Source organism: Bos indicus x Bos taurus, chromosome 5 (genome assembly GCF_003369695.1).
Source record: "Bos indicus x Bos taurus breed Angus x Brahman F1 hybrid chromosome 5, Bos_hybrid_MaternalHap_v2.0, whole genome shotgun sequence".
Lineage (NCBI taxonomy): Eukaryota > Metazoa > Chordata > Mammalia > Artiodactyla > Bovidae > Bos > Bos indicus x Bos taurus.
Window position 1 is genome coordinate 58,128,826 of NC_040080.1, and position 23,998 is coordinate 58,152,823.

The 23,998-nt window shown below is 41.3% G+C and overlaps 1 long non-coding RNA gene across 1 annotated transcript in view; it reads left to right on the forward strand.

The window, feature by feature from the left end:
- The window catches only part of LOC113893661, a 30,229-nt gene extending 19,210 nt beyond the window's left edge, over nucleotides 1–11,019 (forward strand). Inside the window, exon 2 of the long non-coding RNA XR_003511329.1 lies at nucleotides 10,921–11,019. This is a non-coding gene — a long non-coding RNA (uncharacterized LOC113893661). The remainder of the gene's footprint in view (nucleotides 1–10,920) is intronic.
- Nucleotides 11,020–23,998: the final 12,979 nt, after the last annotated feature.

Sequence of the window (23,998 nt, forward strand, 5' to 3'; positions counted from 1 at the left end):
CAGGTCCCTCTTATCACCTGCTTCCAGGATTATTGTAAAAAAATCAGCATCAGGAAAAGAAACTGACGAGGAACTGAGAGGGCCCTCCAACTACTCATCTTCTTCCATGGTCTTAATTTCCATCTGTAAGAACTGCAACCAAGGGCATCTTGTAGAGTTTGGTATTCCCATCTCAAATCGATGACAAGAGTTGGTAAGTAAGAGAATCGCTAGCCCAGTGGTTGTTAAGCAATTAAATCAGAATCTCTGGGGGTACAATGTGGGCATTAATATTATTAAAAGCTTCCCAGTCATTTTTATGTGACTCAGTAGTTCTCTACCCTGAAACTTTGCCACTCTTGGTGCAGCTGGGTGCCAGTCTCATGGACTTAGTAGAATTGCAGAAATTTACCAAATCAGGTTGATTCTACTGAGCCTTGTCTGCTAAATCAGAAACTGCATATCAGCAAAATCTCCCAAATGATTTGTAGACATATTAAAGTTTGAGAAACAGTGACCTAAATCACTATTATAAGAAACTTCCCCAAGTTAGCAAACCAATTACTAAACAGAATGGCAGCCTTCAGTGTTTCTAGAAGAAGCAGGGGTCAGTAGCCGTGAGTTCTTTTGTTAGGCAGTCCTGGCTTTATACCCTGGTTATCTGTTATTAGCTGTGCGCTTTGGGTCCGTCTCTATAAATATCAGTTTGCTTATCTGTGATGATACTAATGATAGTACCCACCTCCATGGTGTTATTGTGAAAATGAATCAAAATAATACGTGTAAAGTACATAAGACCATGCCAGATGCATTGTGAGCAAGCAGTATGTTTTAGTAGTTAATACTAATAATAAGGCTGTATTCTTCAGAGACCTCTTCAATTGCTAAATTGTCTAAATGTAGGTAATAATGTTCTTAAAATTTATCTTTTTACCCTTAAAGCCAACTGAAGCTGTCACGGAAGTTGGACCTAATGTGTACCCTTGCACTTTTAGCTTACACTTGATCTCATTCATCACTTACAGGAGGGACAACAAGAAGGTCAGTGGATGCTTGAAAAAGCAGTGCAGTGGTAAGGTCAACTTGAATGCCTTTCTTGCACCTGAGCCTGGGTGACTTCAGCTTAATTTTCTCTGGGAGGCATGCCATTGTGTATAAAAGGATTCACAAAGCTGGCTTCGGTGTGAGGTGGACTCTGTTCACCTAAATTTGGCCTGATTTGGAAAGCTTACTTGGCTCTCTCCCACCAAATCCAAACAGGGATGGGAGATTTTATTAAAATGACTTGGGCCCAGCCTGCTCTGTGCTCTGAACCATTGAAGGGAGCCAAAAATGTCCCCTGGTGTCCATAGAAACATTGTTCTTATTTTTCAAAATTAATCCAGCTGAATTTGCAAGGCTGCTTCACCTCCATTCGAGCCACCGACGGCCAGGACAAAGAACTGTTTTGATGTTCCCAGCTGGGAACCCTGCCCTCAGCAAATACAGTTGATATAAATAAATGGTCTCTTGCCTGCCTACATTCATGCCCATCTGTTTGAAGGGCATGGTGCCCAATCAAAAGTTGCCTAGACGCTCACCATGGGCACCAGAGCCAAGGAAGGACGATTCTGTGGCAGCCTGCCTAATGCTGCGAGCACCATCCCTTCAGGGGTGGGTTCTCATCCTGGACCAGAATAGGAGCACTGGCACCGCATGTTTCCTTACTGTTGATCACACCTGTTGACAAGACAGTGCCAAACCAGAGGAAGAGGGGAAGAAAGAAAACTGCTGTGTAGGAGCATCTCTGGGCTCTCGGGGCCTGGTGGGCCCACTAAGACAGATTCTAATTAAGTAGAGAAAATCTCTGCCATGGATATTCTGACGGGGCCCAAGACTGGCAAGTCAGACTTTGTCTGGCTTTATTGCAGGGGCAGAGGGCAAACTGTTCCCAGCTGGCAGCTCTTCCCTGTCTAATATAGGAAATATAATAGAACACTGGTCTTTGATGACATCAGGAGCCAAATAAACCAGGAGGAATGAATCAGGCTCAGCCCGGCCCACACTCTGCTAGCTCCCAATTTTCACCCACCCACTGGCAGCAATTGGCCTGATGAGTACCAGCCACAGGATGTAAAAACCCAGGAGCTGATTTTGTTTTGCATTGGCTGGACTTGAGGAAGAAAATGTAGCCAGTCAGTAGAAAGCATGATGTAAGGACATTTTTATGCTGATAAAAGTGAGTAAATTCCCTCTGAGGTTGTTAAGCACAATTGGAAATAAATTTACATACTTGGTCACCAGGGGATCACAGAGGGGTCTAGGAGAGAATCCTTACAGCCGAAGTCAGGAGCTTCCTCATCCCCATGGATGTCTCCAGGACTAACAGTGGCTCTCAGCCATGGAGTTCTGCAGTGTTGGGGAGTGAGCAGTCTTTGTTGGTGAGAAGTTCACGTGTGCTGCCTCGTCCTCTGGAAGGAAAACAGGTTGAGAAACTGCTGGCTCAAAGACTCAAAGCAAGCATGCCTTGTTATACATAAAAGCACATTTGTTAGTCCAAGATCTGTATGTTGATTTTTTAATTGGCGTATAGTTGTTTTACAAAGTTGTGTTAGTTTCTGCCGTACACCAAAGTGAATCAGCTGTATGTATTCTTGTATCCCCTCCCTCCACAGGGCACCAAGCTGAGCTCCCTGTGCTATACAGTTCCTTCCCACTAGCTAGCTATTTTACACATGGTAGTATATACATGTCAGTCCCAATCTCCCAGTTCATCCCACCCACTCTTGCCCCATATCCACACATCTGTTCTCTACATCTGCATCTCTAATCCTGCCCTGCGAGTAGGTTCATCTGTGCTGTTTTTCTAGATTTTGCATATATGCGTTAATTACATTATTTGTTTTTCTCTTTCTGACTTACCTCTCTCTGTACGGCAGGCTCCATTTGGTGTTGATCCTAAGTTTGCACTGCCTTCTTCAAGTTTCAATATTCTATCAGTTAGATTTGTGGCTGAATCTTTGTGGTGGGCTAGACAGCAGTCCTCTGAGATGTCCAGAACCAGAGAATATACCACCTGATAGGGCAAAAGGGATTGTGATGTGTGATTAAATTAAGCATCTTGAGGTGGGGGGATTATCTTGGATTATCTGGATGGGCCTGATGGAATCATAAGAGTCCCATCAGAGCAGGAGGCAGTGTGATGAAGGCAGATGTGTTGAAGATGGAAGAAGGGTCCAGAACCCAAGAAACGCAAGTTGCCATCAGAAGCTTAAAAAAAGCAAGGAAACTGGTGCTCTCAGACCTTCCAGAAGGAAGCAACCCTGTAGACAACTTAACTTTGGCATAGGAAGACTGATTTTTCAGTATTTAGAATAAATATACGTTGCTACAAGCCAATAAGTTTGTGGTACTTTTTGAAGCAAGAATAGGAAGCTAAGACAATCTTTATCCTTATGGAGCTGACTGAAGGTGGCCCAAGATGAGAGGCTCCCAGGCTTTAAAAAGAAAGCTTAGAGCAACACCATCCATTGGCTGCTCCAATAAACAAACTAACTGAGTTTTCTATTTTCCCCACCAGCTCACTGGCTTTTTTTCCTCCCCTAGTGAACACAAAGGATCATGGTTAAACCCAGTGTTGCTTTTGTTTTTTCTTTTGGAAATTGTGCAAGTCTAAGTTTAGAAGAAACAGGGCCAGGATACCACTCACATTGACCTAGTTCAGTTCAGTTAAGTCACTCAGTCATGTGTGACTCTTTGCCACCCCATGAATCTCAGCATGCCAGGCCTCCCTGTCCATTACCAACTCCCAGAGTTCACTCAGACTCACGTCCATCGAGTCAGTGATGCCATCCAGCCATCTCATCCTCTGTCGTCCCCTTCTCCTCCTGCCCCCCATCCCTCCCAGCATCAGAGTCTTTTCCAATGAGTCAACTCTTCACATGAGGTGGCCAAAGAACTGGAGTTTCAGCTTTAGCATCATTCCCTCCAAAGAAATCCCAGGGCTGATCTCCTTCAGAATGGACTGGTTGGATCTCCTTGCAGTCCAAGGGACTCTCAAGGGTCTTCTCCAACACCACAATTCAAAAGCATCAATTCTTCGCACTCAGCTTTCTTCAAAGTCCAACTTTCACATCCATACATGACCACTGGAAAAACCATAGCCTTGACTAGATGGACCTTTGTTGGCAAAGTAATGTCTCTGCTTTCAATATGCTATCTAGGTTCGTCATAACTTTTCTTCCAAGTAGTAAGCATCTTTTAATTTCATGGCTGAAGTCACAATCTGCAGTGATTTTAGAGCCCCCTAAATTAACGTCTGACACTGTTTCCACTGTTTCCCCATCTATTTCCCATGAAATGATGGGACCAGATGCCATAATCTTCGTTTTCTGAATGTTGAGCTTTAAGCCAACTTTTTCACTCTCCACTTTCATCAAGAGGCTTCTGAGTTCCTCTTCACTTTCTGCCATAAGGGTGATGTCATCTGCATATCTGAGGTTATTGATATTTCTCCAGGCAATCTTGATTCCAGCTTGTGTTTCTTCCAGCCCAGCGTTTCTCATGATGTACTCTGCATATAAGTTAAATAAGCAGGGTGACAATATACAGCCTTGATGTACTACTTTTCCTGTTTGGTACCAGTCTGTTGTTCCATGTCCAGTTCTAACTGTTGCTTCCTGACCTGCATATAGGTTTCTCAAGAGGCAGGTCAGGCGGTCTGGTATTCCCATCTCTTTCAGAAATTTCCACAGTTTATTGTGATCCACACAGTCAAAGGCTTTGGCATGGTCAATAAAGCAGAAATAGATGTTTTTTTGGAGCTCTCTTGCTTTTTTGATGATCCAGCGTATGTTGGCAATTTGATCTCTGGTTCCTCTGCCTTTTCTAAAACCAGCTTGAACATCTGGAAGTTCATGGTTCATGTATTGCTGAAGCCTGGCTTGGAGAATTTTGAGCATTACTAGCGTGTGAGATGAGTGCGATTGTGCTGTAGTTTGAACATTCTTTGGCGTTGCCTTTCTTTGGGATTGGAATGAAAACTGACCTTTTCCGGTCCTGTGGCAACTGCTGAGTTTTTCAAATTTGCTGGCATACTGAGTGCAGCACTTTCACAGCATCATCTTTCAGGATTTGAAATAGCTCAACTGGAGTTCCATCACCTCCACTAGCTTTGTTCGTAGTGATGCTTCCTAAGGCCGACTTGACTTCACATTCCAGGATGTCTGGCACTAGGTCAGTGATCACACCATCGTGATTATCTGGGACATGAAGATCTTTTTTGTACAGTTCTTCTGTGTATTCTTGCCACCTCTTCTTAATATCTTCTGCTTCTGTTAGGTCCATACCATTTCTGTCCTTTATTGAGCCCATCTTTGCATGAAATGTTCCCTTGGTATCTCTAATTTTCTTGAAAAGATCTCTAGTCTTTCCCATACTGTTGTTTTCCTCTATTTCTTTGCATTGATCGCTGAGGAAGGCTTTCTTATCTCTTGCTATTCTTTGGAACTCTGTATTCAGATGCTTATATCTTTCCTTTCCTCCTTTGCTTTTCACTTCTCTTCTTTTCACAGCTATCTGTAAGGCCTCCTCAGATAGCCATTTTTCTTTTTTGCATTTCTTTTCCATGGGGATGGTCTTGATCCCTGTCTCCTGTACAATGTCACGAACCTCCGACCATAGTTCATCAGGCACTCTATCTATCAGATCTAGGCCCTTAAATCTATTTCTCACTTCCACTGTATAATCATAAGGGATTTGATTTAGGTCATACCTAAATGGTCTAGTGGTTTTCCCTACTTTCTTCAATTTCAGTCTGAATTTGGCAATAAGGAGTTCATGATCTGAGCCACAGTCAGCTCCTGGTCTTGTTTTTGCTGACTGTATAGAGCTTCTCCGTCTTTAGCTGCAAAGAATATAATCTATCTGATTTCGGTGTTGACCATCTGGTGATGTCCATGTATAGAGTCTTCTCTTGTGTTGTTGGAAGAGGGTGTTTGCTATAACCAGTGCATTTTCTTGGCAAAACTCTATTAGTCTTTGCCCTGCTTCATTCCATATTCCAAGGCTAAATTTGCCTGTTACTCCAGGTGTTTCTTGACTTCCTACTTTTGCATTCCAGTCCCCTATAATGAAAAGGACATCTTTTTTGAGTGTTAGTTCTAAAAGGTGTTGTAGGTCTTCATAGAACTGTTCAACTTCAGCTTCTTCAGCATTACTGGTTGGGGCATAGACTTGGATTACTGTGATATTGAATGGTTTGCCTTGGAAACGAACAGAGATCATTCTGTCGTTTTTGAGATTGCATCCAAGTACTGCATTTCAGACTCTTTTGTTGACCGTGATGGTTATTCCATTTCTTCTGAAGGATTCCTGCCCACAGTAGTAGATATAATGGTCATCTGAGTTAAATTCACCCATTCCAGTCCATTTTAGTTTGCTGATTCCTAGAATGTCGACATTCACTCTTACCATCTCTTGTTTGACCACTTCCAATTTGACTTGATTCATGGACCTGACATTCCAGGTTCCTGTGCAATATTGCTCTTTACAGCATCGGACCTTGCTTCTATCACCAGTCACATCCACAATTGGGTATTGTTTTTGCTTTGGCTCCATCCCTTCATTCTTTCCGGAGTTATTTCTCCACTGATCTCCAGTAGCATATTGGGCCCCTACTGACTTGTGGAGTTCCTCTTTCAGTATCCTATCATTTTGCCTTTTCATACTGTTGATGGGGTTCTCAAGGCAAGAATACTGAAGTGGTTTGCCATTCCCTTCTCCAGTGGACTGCATTCTGTCAGACCTCTCCACCATGACCTGCCCATCTTGGGTGGCCCCATGGGCATGGCTTAGTTTCTTTTTTTATTTTTCATTTATTTATTTATTTATTTATTTTTTGGCTTAGTTTCATTGAGTTAGACAAGGCTATGGTCCTAGTGATTAGATTGGTTAGTTTTCTGTGATTATATTTTCAGTGTGTCTGCCCTCTGATGCCCTCTTGCAACAGCTACCGTCTTACTTGGGTTTCTCTTACCTTGGATGAGGGGTATCTCCTCACCACCGCCCCTCCTGACTTTGAACATGGAATAGCTCCTCTAGGCCCTCCTGCACCCACGCAGCCACTGCTCCTTGGACCTAAGCTATTGGTAATGCCAATTCCATCACAGGCATTCATTTCCCAAAGGCAGGGAACAGTTTTAGAGCAGCAATTCAGATTTATGTTCAGCTAATATTACTGTTGGAGAAGGCAATGGCATCCCACTCCAGTATTCTTGCCTGGAAAATCCCATGGACCAAGGAGCCTGGTAGGCTGCAGTCTGTGGGGTGCTAAGAGTCAGACACGACTGAAGTGACTTAGCAGTATTACTATATCCCTACTAAGTGCCTGGCACTCATATAACATGTTTGACATGTGGAATATCTCCTTAAACAACACAGTGAGTAAACTGCAAATCTCCTGGACACACACGTAGCATGAAATAGCCACTATTATAAGAAGTTAATGCTTATTCTTCTCAGCAAGTATCATAACACTGTAGGGTAGCCACTGTCACTGAATGTTAGCAGCAGGTGCCCGTCTGTGTACCCATCCATCATTCCATCCCAGCAGCTGGATTGCTCATCATTTTTCTGCCTGTGGTGGCCCTGATCTGCAGAAAGCTGCTTCTGCTGCTAAGTCACTTCAGTCGTGTCTGACTCTGTGTGACCCCATAGACAGAAGCCCACCAGGCTCCCCCATCCCTGGGATTCTCCAGGAAAAATCCAGAATTTACCTGTGGTTACAGTATGCTTCAGTCAGGTTTTATATGTACACACACACACACACACATATATTACTCAAATAATATTCAATATACTACTTAGAGTGGGCCTCTTCTGCTTCTGTTTCCTCTCAACTATAACATAACACGCAATAAGCAATAAGTCTGCGCAATAAGTAACCAAGCACTCCAGAGCGACCAGTATCGTACAGAAGGAAGAAGTGATAATTTAATTGTTTTCTTTTCCTTCAAATAAACACATTGAATTGCTTTCATAAAAATTTGAGAAATTGAGACTCTGCTAGTTCTATTGTTTATCTCTGTTGAATAAAGTTAAAAGAGATCTTTTCCAAGTTGGTTGAGTTTTATCCATGTTCCCTATCAATTGGTCTGTTTCAACATGCATTTCTAGTGTTTGGCATACTAAAAAATTACCCCCATCACTTCTACATCTACTATTTGGTCCTTATTCTTCCCAAGCTTTCTTTTTAAGAATAAAAGTAAATGAAAATATTTCTCTTGGTGAAGCGTCATTTTCTTAATGCTATTTTCATTTTTTTTTTTGCTTGCAATCCAAGTTAGTGATAATTTAGTCATTTATTATGATGATAGCCTCAATATTTGAGATGCCTATCAGAGTGAAATGAAAGTGCCTCTGTAGAATTCAATAGACCAGAGAAGAAAATAATCAAAGTACTGTTTATTCATTCACTTATCAACAAACATTTATTGAACATTTAGTTGCCTTGGTATCCTCTCTTTTTTTCTGCTTTTTCATTCTCTTTCTTCCTCTCTCCTACAAAATTGACATCATATTTCAGAAACTGAAAATTCAGAGATGAATAAAATATAGCTCCCATCCTTAAGGACTTAGAGACAGTAACAATACAACACAGTGCAACTGTTCTGTTACGAAAAGGAGCAAGAGGTGCCGTGGGCATATCAGAAGGGAGAGGCCACTTGTGCCTGGGAGCATCACGGAAGGCTTTGCAAAAGAGGTGACACTTTAATAGAGGTTTGAGTAGGAGTTCACCAGGAGAACAGGGTTGGGGGTGTATTAGTTTTCTATCTTTAAGTAACAAATTACCACAACCTCAGTGGCATAAACATTTACTATCTCACAGTTTTTGTGGATCAGGAGTCTGAGCATGGATTATTTGGGTTCTCTGTTCAAGGTCAGGGCTTCCTTGATGGTTTTGTGGGTAAAGAATCTGCATGCCAGTGCAGGAAACACAGGAGATGCAGGTTCAATCCCTGGGTTAGGAAGCTCCCCTGGAGGAGGACATGGCAACCCACTCGAGTGTCTTGCCTGAGAAATCCCATGGACAGTGGAGCCTGGTGGGCTACAGTCCATGGGGTGGCAAAGAGTTAGACACAACTGAGTGACTAAGCATGCACAGTTCAAGGTCACACAAGGCTCAACTCAAGATATAAGGTGGGCTGAATTTTCATTTGGAGGCTTGAATGTGGAATAATGCATTTCTAAGCTCACTTACGCTGTTGGCAGCTTTCATTTCTTCATGGCTGTATGACTGAGGACCTGAGCCTGTCCTCAGGTCCTGGAGGCTGCCCACGGGTTTATTACCATGGTCTTCTCCAACATGGCTTCTCATTTCATTAAGCCAGCAAGGAGAGTCTCTAGTCTAAGACAGAATCTTATACAGTGTAACAAAATCACAGGTCTCATGTGCACCTAAGGACAGAACCATGAACAACAAAGGTAAAGTCATGAACACCAAAGGAGGGTCTCACTGGGGTTCATGCTGGGATCCATCACATGGGATGATGAGAGCAATCAGATAGACAGATAAGATGCCATGTAGGGAATGAACAGTGGTTCCATATGGTTGTAACAGGATGGAGAAGTTAGGAAAGAGAGACTCAGACTGGGGAAGTAATAATCACTGCCAACATTTATATAATACTTACTCTGTGCCAGAGTACTTTCATATATGTTAAATCATTAATCTGACCAAGATTATAGAGATTGTAAATGGTGAAACTGCATTTTAATTGCCTGGCTCCTGAGTCTGTGTCTTTAAACCACTAGGCAATACTGCCTCTGGGCAAGTATTGAGGTGTTCCAGGAGCATATTAGGAAGGGTCTTGTTAAGGAATTTAATTTTATTCCAGGAAGTGCTGAAGAACACAATAGGGATTTGAAAGTTGCTCAGACTGGCACACAACCAGTAGCATCGAGGAAGCACTAGAGCCAAAGAAACTGATGCAGGTGAGGGAAGATGAGTTACTGAGTGAATGTGGGAGTTATGGGCGTTAGAGGAAGGGGACAGATATGGGAACTTTGCAAAATGTACATGATCTGACTCAGTGATTGTGAGGGCTGGGCATACAGTGGTGGAACTGAGGAAGAGGGGTGTGTCTCAGGTAACTTCCAGGTTCCTGGCCTAGATGGTTTGGTGGGTAATGGAGTACCCACCCAATAAGCATCAGGTTACTAAGAGGCAGGGACTACACTCTTCTCTTTCGGTGTTATATCCTTGGGGCCAGCATAGGGCTCTGCCCATGGTTATGAAAACACCCTCTTATACTGTGCCTATTACAATGATATGTCAAGCACTGTTCTAAGAGCTTTGCTTGTGCTAACTTGTCTAACCCTCACAAAACCTGCGTGATAGATACTATTATCATCCACGTTCTACGAAAGAGGCAAATGAGATACAGTGTGGTTAAGTAACTTGTCTGAGGTCACATAGTTTGTAAGTATCACAGCCAAGATTTGAACTCAGGCAGGCTTTCTCTGGAGTCCATGTGCTTGAGCAGCACACTGTGGTCATATCTCCTTCCCTCAACAAACAAAACCCCACACAAACAATCATATTTGTTAAATGTTATGTGACTTTATGAAAGAATGAATATTTACAATATGATGTGATAAATTTGTCAATAGCCTTAATGGCCTTTGTATAAGTCTCTGTTATCACATTTAGGGGATTGCATTCTAAGGATGTCTTGAAATACTTTCTGTCCCACTACTGTTGAGCCCCTCAAACCTAAGGGCTGGGTTCTGTTCCAGACATTTCCATGGTGTCTCGTGCAGTGCACTCAATAACTGTGGAATGAATTATTTTCTTATGTATTATATGAATTATTTATAATTTCTAAATTGTACTGACTGTGTTATTTCATTTAATACTGACATCAACTATTGACAGTATGTCCTGTTATTCTCTTTTTATAGATGTGGACATCGAGGCAGAAGAGAGTGACCAAACTGAACCCCAAAGTTCAATCAAGAGTACTCATCATCCTTCCTCATTATAATAAATCTTGACCAGAATAATGGAGACCCTCGAGAATATAATGTTCTAAGCTGAAATACTCAATATAATGGCTGTGATTCTTGCAATCCATTTTCTTTTTCTTTTTTACAAGCACATCAGGGAAATAAAACCTGAAAACATAGGCTACACTAAAAACTAAAAAGAGGAAAGTATCATGACTGGCATTAAGTAATTGATTAATTAATTAATTATGTGGCCATTACAGAGTGTAGTCTAAAGAAGAAGTCTGTTTATTGATGAAATAAATTAAAAACTAAAAGCCAGGGGAACAGACTGTGGCTGTCATCCTTACTTCAGCACATGCCCACCTCTGTCACTCTGACCTCTTATCCACTCACCAATTCAAAATAAATCTAGGAAAATCACCTTCATCAGCAGTGTGGCTTTCAACTAATCCACAAGCAAGACTGACAGTCTTTGTTTTTCCCTTCAAAATTCACCACTGTTCTTTTCTTATCTATCTCAATTGTCTGATTTCCTTCCATTATTTGAAGTGTATCTTTTTTTCTGTTCTTTTCCTCTGAGATAACAGCTTCAGTTCAGTTCAGTCACTCAGTCGTGTCCGACTATTTGTGACCCCATGGACTGCAGCATGCCAGGCTTCCCTGTCCATCACCAACACCCAGAGCTCTTACTCAAACTCATGTCCATTGAGTCAGTGATGCCATCCAACCACCTCATCCTCTGTCATCCCCTTCTCCTCCCACCTTCAGTCTTTCCCGGCATCAGGGGCTTTTCTAGTGAGTCAGTTCTTCGCATCAGGTGGCCAAACTATTGGAGTTTCAACTTCAACTGGAATACTAGAAATAACAGCCTAAGAAGTAAGATAACATTTATCCTTTTCCCCTCTTTTATCTTGTTTGCTTGTCCTATCTCTTCCATGACCTACTTTCCTCCTGTAGATGGAGATCACATTTTCTGCTTCAAGAATCAGTTCAAGAGTCCTTTTGGGGTAGACTTATTTCTAAGAAGACCTGCATGTCCCCTGCCTCTTTGTCTTCAGGCCTTATTGCAATACCCCACCCTTGCTTGAGCCTGGGCTGAACCTAGTAACTTTCCAAAGATTGGCAAGGTATTGGGATAATTAGTATGGTAAAAGTGATGGGGTATCACTCCAAGGTAGGGTCAGGAACAATTGTAAGATTCATCTTGCCAGTAGACTCTCTCTTGCCTTCTTGGCTTGATCATTTTGATGAAGCAAGTTTCCACAGTGGAGAGGTCCCTGTGGCAAGGACCTGAAGACAGCCTCCAGTTAACAGAGAGAAGTCAATGCTCTTTCCAACACTGCACACAGAAATGGATTCTGCCAACAGCCATAGTGCTTGGAAGTGGGTCTGTTCCCCAGCAGAGCTTTCAGATGAAACTGCATACTTGGACTAACACCTTGACAGCAGCCTTGTGAGAAACTATGAAACAGAGGACCCAGCTGAGCCATGCACAGGTTACTGACCCATTGATATGATGAGATAATATACATGTGCTATTTTAAGTCACTAAGTTTTGGAGTAATTTGTTACACAGCAATAGATTACAAATACATCTCCCTCCTGAGCAGCTTCCCTGCACCCTAGGCGCCTCTCCTTTGTGCAGCCATCTGTACAGCCCTATTCTTGTGCTTGGAACACAGAACTCTAATTATGTGTGCCTTTGTTTCCTGCTCTGCACCAAGCTCACCAAGGGCAGTGACCTGATTTATCTCCCAGCACAGCACCTGGCTCAACAATAATTGTGTGTTAGGTAATGAACACATATTCAACAGCCTTCTCTGCTCCCACTTCTCTCCCACTAATCACCGGCAATTGGTACCATTAGAGCAAGAGAAGATGGTTCAGCTCCAACCATCTCAGGTAACTGCTATAATTCTGCCTTTGCTCCTGCTCTCTTCAGCCCTTTGGGCAACGTATGCTGGCAAAAATGAGATGAGCAGATTTCAGACACATTCTCTTCTTTGATCTTCTCAGTCAATCCTATGAGCTAGATATTAGGATCCAGTGTATAATGAGGAAATTAATGTCTTGCACCAAGTTGCATAGCTGATAAACAGCAGAGTCAAAGTTAGTATTTGAATATATCTGATTTTTGATTCAATACAAATCTCTATTCACAGCTATGCCATGCATCCTGATCATGGACAAAGTTTCCTATTCTCTAGGATAAACGATTAAAATTAAAAAAATAACAAAACAATGTTATTTGAAAACATTTACTGAGTTCTTACTCTGTGGCAGGCACTATTCTACATCCTTTAAATGTATCTACTCATGACATTCTTACAAAAGCTATGAGGCAGATATTATTACTATTTCCATTTTACAGAGAAGAAAACTGAGACAAAGGTAGGTTAAATAACTCGCCCAAGGTCATATGCCTGGAAAGTGGGAGAGCAAGGATTCAACTCAGAGGGTCTGGGTTTAGAAATCAGCCTGGTTTTAGGGGACATGATTCATTTCAGGTGATTTTGATTTGCTCCTATAAGAGAGCAAAATGGCAGATCACTACTCACAGGTATTTGAATCCTAGTTTCCCCAGATAAAATTAATTTGGAGATTCATTTCTCCTTTGTTAATGAGCATCAATTCTTCTCTGGAGAGAGGACCCCCTCCTGTTATGGATCCCCACTGCAATGTAGGAGCTCTAATTAAGTCTCTGCAAAGTACATAAAAAATGGAAATAATGAGAATCTGGAATTCAGAAAGACATGACTCTGATAGCAACCCTGAACACAGTTTGGCCAGATTTTGTCCCTTCCTTTTAGCATCTTGTGGCTGTGAGTAATAAGAGGAGATGTAAAAATACGTTAATATTTGAAAGAAGAAAGCTTAATTGGAAGACGTTTTCAAGCAAGGGCACAGAGCATTATGTGAGCCTTCAATTCATTTGTTGAGAAGAGTTTATACATTTAATGTAATTTTTTTTCTTCAGTTGTAATTGCCAGATAAAAAGTCAATGAGTTATGTAAGACCTATGAAAAAGGGCATCTCCCAGCCTTGTCCCTTCTGCATGCCCCCACCTGAGGAAGCTACCTCTTAAAGCCTTTTCAGCTCTTTCTCTTGATATTTACCTTTGTATTTCCAAATAACTTGCTCATACTATCTCTTATTTCAGTTTGAGACATCATTCTGGAGAAGGATTTGTCACTGGCATTTTATATGTCAAGTTAGCATTTCTTTTTCAGACATTTCTGCAGGAATGAAGACAATAATGCAAAGAAGTAATAGTACCTCCACATGAAGAGTGCATACATATTTATACAAAACGCCTTGAGATTTATGGGCTTGGGAGAGGGAACAGCTGTAAGAGACGACCTAAAAGCAGTAAACAAGTAGATGGGCGAAATAGCCATCACCACTTGGGAGTAAAAAAGGCACATCAGAGCAAGCCTGAGATGCTATTTTACATGTAATAAATCAACAAAGAAAAGTTTAATAAAACATCCAGTGCTGGTATGGTTGTTATAAGTTGAAACACTCACATGCTTCTAATAGAATATTTTTGAAAGGCAAAATGACAATACCTACCAAGTGCCATAAAAATGGTCATACTGTTTGACCCAGGGATCTACTCCTGGAAAGTGATCCTAAGGAAATAGTACAACAGATGCAAACACCTGTATATTACTAACAAGTTCATTGTAGTATTAACTGTGAATCAATATAACTCATTAGATGGATAATTATCTAGATGTTAAAAGTGATAAACATGATGCTATATTAAAAGTGATAAACATGATGCTATATAAAACATGAAAAATACTTATGGTGTTAACCAAACAAAGGTAAATGTGAAATAGTATATGCTCTCTGATTTTAATCCTGTATAAACGAGTGCATGGGCTTCCCAGGTGGCACCAGTGTGTGAAGAACCCACTTGCTAATGCAGGAGACTTAAGAGATGTGGGTTCAATCCCTGGCTCAGGAAGATCCCCTGGAGGAGGGCATTGCAAACCACTCCAGTATTCTTGCAGGGAGAATCCCGTGGACAGAGGAGCCTGGTGAGCTACAGTCCATAGGGTTGCGAAGAGTCAGACCTGTCTGAAGCAACTAAGCACACACACCCCCAAACAAGCGTACATGAGGCTTCCCAGGTGGCTCAGAGGTCAAGAATCTGCTGCCAGGTCAGGAGATGCAGGAGACGTGGGTTCAATCCCTGAGTCAGGAAGATCCCCTGAAGGAGGAAACGGCAACCCACTCCAGTATTCTTGCCTGAAAAATCCCACGGATGGAGGAGCCTGGCGGCCTACAGTCCATGGAATCAGGAAGAGTTAGACACAACTGAGCAACTGAGAACACACACACGCACACACACACACACACACACACACACACACAAATAAGTGTGCATACCTACGGGACTGGCTTCAGTATGAAAGATATGGATGAACTGATTTGAAGTTTGGGTCTTTCATTTACAAGCTCGGTGTCCTGGGGCTTAAAAAAATACACATCTGAGCCTTGTTTGTTGCATCTACAGAATCAGAAAAAAATATTGACCTTGATGTAAACTTTAGAAAAATATGTAATTGGATGCTAATACAGTGTCCAGCATATTATAGTAAGGGCTCAATAGATGGTTACAAGTACTGCTAACATATACACTCAAACAAGAAGGCAATATTCAGGGATGGGGAACTATCTTACAGAGATGGAACTATGGATGATGCTTTTTCCCTTAAAAGTTTTATGTATATGGATATATAGAGATTATATATACATTATACCTAAATTTATAAAATTATATATATAAATTTACAAAATTATATATAATTATATGTAAGCTATCTAAAATTATATATATATATATGAATGTATGTTTATATATAAATGTTGTATGTATAATTCCTATATAAGCGGTTTAATTCAATGGAATCATACAGAGTGTCTTTGCCAGAAAGGAAGGCCCTTGTGCCTATAGGTGCCATGATAAAATAAGCCTGAAGAGAAAGCAAGGTTGGGAGCCTTGGTCTGTTACACCTCTGTTCTCTTTTTATTGCCTTTGGCTCTCCCAGCTCTTTGTTCTCCTGTGGGCAATTGCTGCTGGAACTGGTGCATTCCTGTTAAGTGGCATTTTAACCCTGATATTCCCACAACTCTATGCTGTTTCCTTAACTGACATTTGCATGGCAGATGGCGTAAATGGCCTAGCAAATATATATTGGGTCACTGTGAAAGAACTGCCAGATTGATGGCTGTGTTGGCTGTGTGCCTCCAAGCAGACACACGACTGGAAATTACACAGAGGCTCAATTTTTCAGACCAACTTGTGGGCTTTCTGTTCCTCCCTTGCTACAGGCGATCAGTAGAACAGGTGAAGATGGTCTGATTGGCTTCACTTTAAATAGACATTGATGTGGGCAAATGGGTTGGCACACAACGTGCTAAACTGGGAGCTGAATCTTTCTCCTTCTAATCCTGCCTGCATCAGATTTGTGGGGCTTCCCAGGTGGCACTAGTGGGTAAAGAACCTGCCTGCCAATGCAGGAGATGCAAGAGACATAGGTTCAGTCCCTAGGTCAGGAAGATGCCCTGGAGGAGGGCATGGCAAACCACTCTAGTATTCTTGCCTGGAGAATCCCATGGACAGAGGAGCCTGGAGGGCTATAGTCTATAGGGCGGCAAAGAGTCGGACACGACTGAAGCGACTTAGCACTCAAGGATGCCAAAATCTTAACCTGTTCATTTCCAGAGTGTTCCATGGGATAATACTAAGCTTCTTGCAAGGAGTATCATGGAGGCTGACTTAGGAAGGCAGAACAATTATCTAAGTGGTTAAAGAAAACTTGTTTATTTGTACTTCTTAGTTCCTAACTGCTTCTGGGGAAGAATAAGCCATTGACTTGACTTCTACCTCTTCTTTGGCTTTCATCCCTGTAACACAATTATTTTCTGTGCTCGTGATCTTCCCACCTAGACTATAAGTTTCTTGAGGACAGAGACTAAATGTTATGGATGTTTGTCTTCCTGATGGCACATAGTAGGACTCTTGCCAGTGCTGTCTCTCTGTACCTAGTGAGTACTTTGTGAAACAAGTACTGTGGGCCTGGTTCGTAGTGTTGTAATAACAGGCGGTCCTGTATCTAGCAGGGCCCCACTCTGGATCTCCTGTGGCTACGTCCCTACTGTTGGGACCAAGAGTCCAAGGTTTTATTATCTCAGTACATGGTTGTGAACATGACATGATAGGTAAATACGATTCTACTTGGACTTCTCTCTTCTCTGCACCTATCAAACTACATTTTTCATATCCATGTCCCTGGAATTTCCTATCTCAATGGCCTTGAATCCAATTCCAGAATCTGCATGGGTCTCTGCCAAAGGAAGACTATGATGCCAGAGTTTGATATTCTTAGGCCTGCAGGATGGCCAAGGGGGAGCTGTTTGCAGGGGGGTGGGGAGAGGAGGGTAGAACTGCAGTTTGAAAATGTGAACCAGGAGGCACATGTACTATGAGTACATGATGGCTTATAGTGCAGGATGGAACTGGGTTGGGAAGAGAAAGTGAGTGAAGCTGGGCGAGGATGTTCCCTGGGCTGCCATGTTCAGGTGCAGCACAGGAGTTCTAAATTTGAACCTGGCCTTCAATTTTCCAGAAAGGTAGGACTACAGAACAAGGCATATGTTTGAAAATAGATAGAATGTACTTTATTTCATCTGTGTTAGCTTCACTTATAACTGTTATTCATTTGTATTCATGCTCAGTTCTGCAAATTTTAAGGTCAGGTGATGCCAATGAATTCAACTTGCAAAATAATGTTGGGGTTAAAAGGTGATGTCAATTCCTATATTTTATTTACTTATTTAACCTTCCTGTGGACAGATGCATTTGAATGTAATAAATGATAAAAAAAAAAAGAATGTGAATTATGGAGTAGTTTGAAAAACAAAACAATTTTAATCATATAATTCTCCAAACTGATCAATTAAGTATTGCTAAGTTGAAGTCCTATGAGCCTCCTTTAGTAAAATGGTAATTAGCTCATTAATGTCTCTGAATGAAATGAAATAAAAGAGTTCTAAAAGCACTCAAAAATAATATTTTCTAAATGAGCCTTCATATTTTGCCCATTTTCTTTATACAGCTAATTTACTTAGGTCATTTAGTTCTCTAAAGTCAGGTGAACTTCTGCCTACTTTAAGTAAGAATGATGACCATTTCCAAAATGTGCAGGCCCCACCTGGCAAGGGTTTGTGGAATTGATTCATGTTTGTGAACATGACAGGGCAGGTAAGATTCCAGACCCAAAGTCAAGGTCCAATCTCTCCTTTGAGCTCTCACTGGGAGTGAACAATCATTAAGATAATGATCATTACACTTTATAGAAACATTTTATTGTTCTTTTTCAAATGATTAAAAAAATCCCACTATAAGCAGGAAGAAATTAGATTCAGAGGGAAAACAAGAACTTTATAGGCCATCTGCTCAGACTTTCAGATTTAAATTTTATACATAAGAGCACATTAGCTGTGGGGAAAAATGTGATCACATTTTGTAGCTGTCTGAGCAATGAAGAAATTTCCCTCGTTGGGTTTTTTGCATGGAAATAAAAGGAGCCGTTTTGCTGAAGAAAATGAAATGGCTTCGGTATGGGGGAAATTTGCTGTTCACCATTTTATATTTATGGAGTGCTGAACTTACACCGTTCTTTATAAAATATGAAGAAATGGTCCATGCCTCCAGGGTTCATGGGGGACATTAGACAAACAGTATTTGAGAGCACCTCACAAAGAGAAAACTGAGACCTTGACAGCTTGTTAGTGGCGATGAGTAACAGGATGGATGGGGTGGATTCACAGGGGACAAAGGGCCCACTTGTGGGTAGGAGAACACAGATGCATGAGCGAGAGGAGGCTGTTCTTTTGTACCCCTTCTCCAGAAGCCAGCCCCCTAACTTAAAGCCTGGTCCTGGTGGCTGTGCCTTTAGGAATCCGCTTTTTCACCTGGTGGTGGAGAATGGTAGGATGTGGCTGACAGCATGAGAGTCAAGGATCACACTGAGCTGGGGAGGATGGGTGACAGCCACGCAGCTCACATCAGCTCCTGCCTCCTGCGAGCCACAGCTGGCGGCTTTTCTAGGAATGGTCAGGACAGCATTTGATTAGGTCAGGCTGCTCCTCCTGCTGCCTCTAACCTACCTGTCTGACGCTCCGTGACAGGGGCAAGAGAGGTTGTAGCAAACACCAGGACAATTAGTGTGCACCGTTGCTTTTTCTAACTGCCTGCCTCCCTTCCTAGGCTGTAATCATCAGAGAAATCTCCATCTTCATTTGCTCGAATGAAGCCAGGCAAACAAATCCAGCCCCTTTCCCCCACTTTGTTTTGCTGTGAAAAGATGAAGGAGGCTCAATGAATGCTTAAAGTGATGGAATGAATGCTGACCCCAGCAGCTAACAGTCTTTTACAGTCAGCTGTAAGAGCTGGTACCTTAAAGCAACTAGTTTAAAGAGGTATATGAACCATTTTTTAAAAAAATACTAATTAAGGAAAACCAGTTAAAAGGAAAACTGTGAACTGAGAGTCATGAAAAAACAAATTAAATTCATTTGAGTTGGTGCTATTTTAGAAAAGCTTAGATTAATCTGATGGTAACTGAATGAAAGGAGCACAGAACTCAATAGGAATGATAGCACTGAAAATCAAATTTCATTCAGCTATAAATCTTAAAAGTAAAATAACATAGCAGTTCAGGGTGAGCCTTGGTAGTCAGAGCACCTATGTTTGAATTTTAGGTCTCCTATTTTTTAACTATGTGACCCTAAATAAGTTAATAACCCTCTCTGTGTTTCCATTTCCTCATCAGATAGTATTAGAGAGCATTAAATGATCACTGCTATGTGACTGGAAAAGGAAATGGCAACCCACTCCAGTGTTCTTGCCTGGAGAATCCCAGGGATGGGGGAGCCTTGGTGGGCTGAGGTCTATGGGGTCGCACAGAGTCGGACACGACTGAAGCGACTTAGCAGCAGCAGCAGCAGCAGCTATGTGACTGCAGCCATGAAATTAAAAGACACTTGCACCTTAGAAGAAAAGCTATGAAAAATCTAGACAGCATATAAAAAAGCAGAGACATTACTTTACCAACAAAGGTCTGTATAGTCAAAGCTATATTTTTTCCAGTAGTCATGTATGGATGTGAGAGTTGGACCATAAAGAAAGCTGAGCACTGAAAAACTGATGCTTTTGAACTGTGGTGTTGAAGACTCTTGAGAGTCTCTTGAACAGCAAGGAGATCAAACCAGTCAATCGTAAAGGAAATCAGTCCTGAATATTCATTGGAAGGACTGATGCCGAAGCCCCAATACTTCAGCCACCTGATTTGAGAACTGACTCATTGGAAAAGCTGCTGATGGTGGGAAAGATTGAAGGTAGGAGGAGAAGGGGATGACAGAGGATGAGATGATTGGATGTCATCACCGACTTGATGGACTTGAGTCTGAGCAAGCTCCAGGAGTTGGTGAAGGACAGGGAAGCCTGGCGTGCTGCAGTTCATGGGGTCACAGAATCAGACACGATTGGGTGACTGAACTGAACTGAACTGAACTGAGATAATACATAAAAAGTACTTAGTGGAGTACCTGAGATATTTTGCAAGTGCTCAAAGAAATATTAGAAATATTAATCCGATGATTTTAAAAACTATGCTTTAATGACTCCTTCTGGTCTTCACTCTCCCATCCATATACTGTAAAACTGATTTATTAGAGCACCCATATCTGAAGACCTATATTGAGCTTTCCATCAAGACTTCCAGATTTACTAATAAAACACAGAACAGCAAGTTAATCTTTTTCTCTTTATAAAAAAATTGAGTGAAAGATAGTTTAAATTTTATACTGCTTTATAACGTCCAGAAGTTTTACACACATTATTTCATATAACCCCATAATGACCCCTTTTCCCCTGTATGCCTGTATTGCCCTTCCCCCACTGCCCTGTCCCTGCTAGCAACCACCAGACTGTCCTCTGTATCTGTGAGTTTGCTTCTTTTTTATATATATTCACTAGTTGTCTTTTTCAGATTCCACATGATATCATATAATATTTTTATTGTCTTTCTAGGTCTGCCTTATTTCACTTAGCATAATGCCCTCCAAATCCATACTTTTTGCTGCAAATGACAAAATATTGTTCTTTTTATGGCCAAGTAGTATTCCATTGTATATATGTGTGTGTATGTATATTTATATACACATATATATATAATGCATCTTCTTAATCCATTCTTGTTGATGGACATTTAGATTGCTTGTATACCTTGAAAGCTATAAATAATGCTACTATGAACATTGGGGGTGCAAAAAATAGAACATTCAGTTAAATTTAAGTTTCAGATAAATGATGAATAATTATTTAGAATAAGTATGTCATTGATATTTTATCTGGCAATCTTCCTTAAGGGTTTTTTGTTTTGTTTTTTAATATAATGTTGCTGTTAAACCATTGTTTATCTTCTATACTTCATTTTAGAAGCTAAGCTCAAAAATGTATATTTATCTCAATTAAATTTCATTTCATAAATTTCAACTTCTTTTTCTGACTTGTCAGAAGTTTTAAATTCTTGATTTTATGAAGTCATTGTATTCACTCTGCTTCTTAACCCTGAATCTCTAGTTTGGTATTTTGGCCAGATAGGGAAGGTCCATGAAAGGAAAAGTAAAGTGCAAGATGGAGTGTAGGAAGAATGGTGGTGGCAGAGAGAAAGCCAGTTAGAAAGAATAACTCAGGATAGAAGTAGTTTTAAGGAAATTGGAGAAAGAGGAAGAAACATACATTGAAAGGAAAGTTATCAGTAGTCAGAGTTCTTCATTTCATAAAACTGTTCAATTTAAGCAAAAAATAAAATAAAGATCAATTATATGAAGAGATAGAAGGCACACAGACTCTACCAGAAATTTGGATAATGGGCAGGAATCAAGAGCTGGGTAACAGGAACCAGAGCAAAGTCTGTGAAGTAGAAACAGTCTGGACTCAAGGCCACTTGGGCTACTGCTGGGCCAGTGAGGATGTCCACCTTGGGTCAGAGGTGAGCTCTGGCTAAGAGTATCCCACTGGCCGAGCTTAAACCCATCCTCTGGCAGCATTGCGGTGAGGGGATCTTTGGTCAAACCCTTCGGTCTCCATCAAGGAATGCTCAACATAGTTAGGAAGGGGCTTCTATTTCAGACTTCTATTTCTATTTCAAAATCACTCAAATCAAATCAGTCAATCAGCCATTCAGTAAGAAAGAAAACAAACCAATATCCCCAATGGAAAGGTTAAAAGGATAGAGTCATTTACAGATGACTCACTCTATGCTGCCTCCAGCCCAGGCCTCTTATCCATGCTGTTAATCAGTATAGTCATTGCCTACTCAGTGTCTCTAATAGTATGTGTGAGTCAAAGCAATACCAATAAAATTTCTCCAAAATCTAGCTCTTGCTCTGCACCCACTCTACATCCAGCCTGTGTCTTCTCTGAGAGTAGCCCCTCTCTGTGAACATCACACCTTCCTAATATAGTATCATTCTTGACACTTCCCACTCTTCAGTCCTTTATACTAAATTTACCTCCAAGTTCTGCTGAATTTACTCATTAATCTCACTTGAATCTCTTTACTTCTCTTCATCACCTCCACCACCCTAGTCCATCCTAATCCTATCCCTTGCCTTTACTATTATTAACCACCGCATAACTTATATCTCTGGATCTATTCTGCTACTCCTGCAAACTGTTCCACACCCTGCAGCCAGAGCAATCTTTCCAAAATGCAAATTTGAACATGACACCCTATCCCCACATCTCTCAGCATGAAATATTTCAATGGCTTTCCATTATGCTTAGAAAAAGATCAAGATCTTTAGTCTACAAGGTTTTAAATGATCTGAACCCCAGGTATTTCTCTCCAAACTCTGTACCCTGGGTTTGGGGAGAGGTTGTGGGGCTGATGGTGGTGTATTACATGGGGGGCTGGTCTCCAGTAGCGGTTTCTACAGCAACAGTGTCTCTTGGCTAAGATTCAACCTCTAAGCTTAGAATTAATTCCAGCCTTTACTGAACACCTATTGTGTGTTATAGTCTTGATTCTTGTACACACGTTTACTTAATTAGAAGCAAGTGTCTTGGCCAGAGGATGGCTCATATTTCTCTCCAGTTCACTGTGTGGTGTTTTAATTGGCTGCTTGGAAACATTCTGACAACTAGAGGACTTCACTGCTTTCTTTGCCCCTTGAAAGGTGCTCAAATACTAGTAGTCAGGAACCATCCTCTGGGCTCTGAAGGGTTCTGGAGTGTGTGACCCCTGTGAGCATTTTGAATATTTTGTTGAAAATATTTTTATTATCACTGCATAGTTTTACACTGAAAACAGTAAAAAATAAAAGCCAAGAGTCCCTTCTATTGGCATTCCTAATTTGTAGATGAAACTGGCAACTTGGAACTCTGGGTCCCTCAGCAAGGCATGGTTCCTCTTCTGGTTCCCTTCTGCCCTTGCGGAAGAATGTTTAGGGTTGCAGAGAACTTCGTGTTACCAGAACGACTACATCCCAATTCCCAACATTTATATCCTTAGCATCACAAGCTGCTTGAGACTGTCATAATCAATTCTATCATAACCTTTATCCAAAAGGGAGTGATAAATCCTGGTTTGCCTAGTATGACACCCTCTTTCACTCCTCACAATGTCCCAGTGCATGGTCACTTATTCATCCATGTTTACACCAGGTTTTCTAAAAAACTTAATATTCTCAGGCTACCACCTTCCCCATGGATTTTATTCCTCACATGTATCTGTATCTGACCACATTGCCCATTCTTTCTCAGTTTCCCAAATCAGTCCTAAGAGTTATCTGAAGCTCACAATCTCCCTTGAATCTAAAAAGCTTTTCCTGAATGTTCTCTACAGTCTCCTTTTAATTGCAATCTGATTTCTCTGAGGATAGATTCTGCTTCTTGTTTGTGTCCAAAGATAGAGGTGGTGATGGTGGCTGACCGTGCCTCACTCTT